Below are 372 nucleotides of genomic sequence, written 5' to 3' on the forward strand. Positions count from 1 at the left end.
GTAGAGTCCAGCTGTGAACGCTCGGTCTGTTTCCTCGCCGATTAACTGTTAGGCTGGGCGCAGCAGGGGGTCCCGGTGCCCGGGCAGCCCGCCTGTACTTCTCCACTGCTATTACTATTATCATTATTGCTTAGTTTCTGTTTCGCTCTGGCTCCGTGCGAAATGTCTGGAGACTGCAGAAGTTCCCGCGTAGCCTGTGCCCTGCTAGAAACTCCGCTTGTAGTGCTCGGAGGAAGCTTTGGGGAGTAGCGGCGCCTGGTTTGCCTGAATCGCGTGCGTTTCCACAGGGAGACTTTCGGGCGGACTTTGACGCGTGAAGAGCCGGGCGGCGGGGCTGTGCGGGGCTCCCCGGCAGCCCCCTTGCAGTTAAAC

At 59.7% G+C, this 372-nt stretch overlaps 1 protein-coding gene across 1 annotated transcript in view; it reads left to right on the forward strand.

The window, feature by feature from the left end:
* Window positions 1-372, forward strand: part of PRDM16 (PR domain containing 16) — a 350772-nt gene that overhangs the window by 1010 nt on the left and 349390 nt on the right. The window lies entirely within an intron of this gene.

Source organism: Pygoscelis adeliae, unplaced genomic scaffold, assembly GCF_000699105.1.
Source record: "Pygoscelis adeliae isolate BGI_AS28 unplaced genomic scaffold, ASM69910v1 Scaffold213, whole genome shotgun sequence".
Taxonomy (NCBI): domain Eukaryota; kingdom Metazoa; phylum Chordata; class Aves; order Sphenisciformes; family Spheniscidae; genus Pygoscelis; species Pygoscelis adeliae.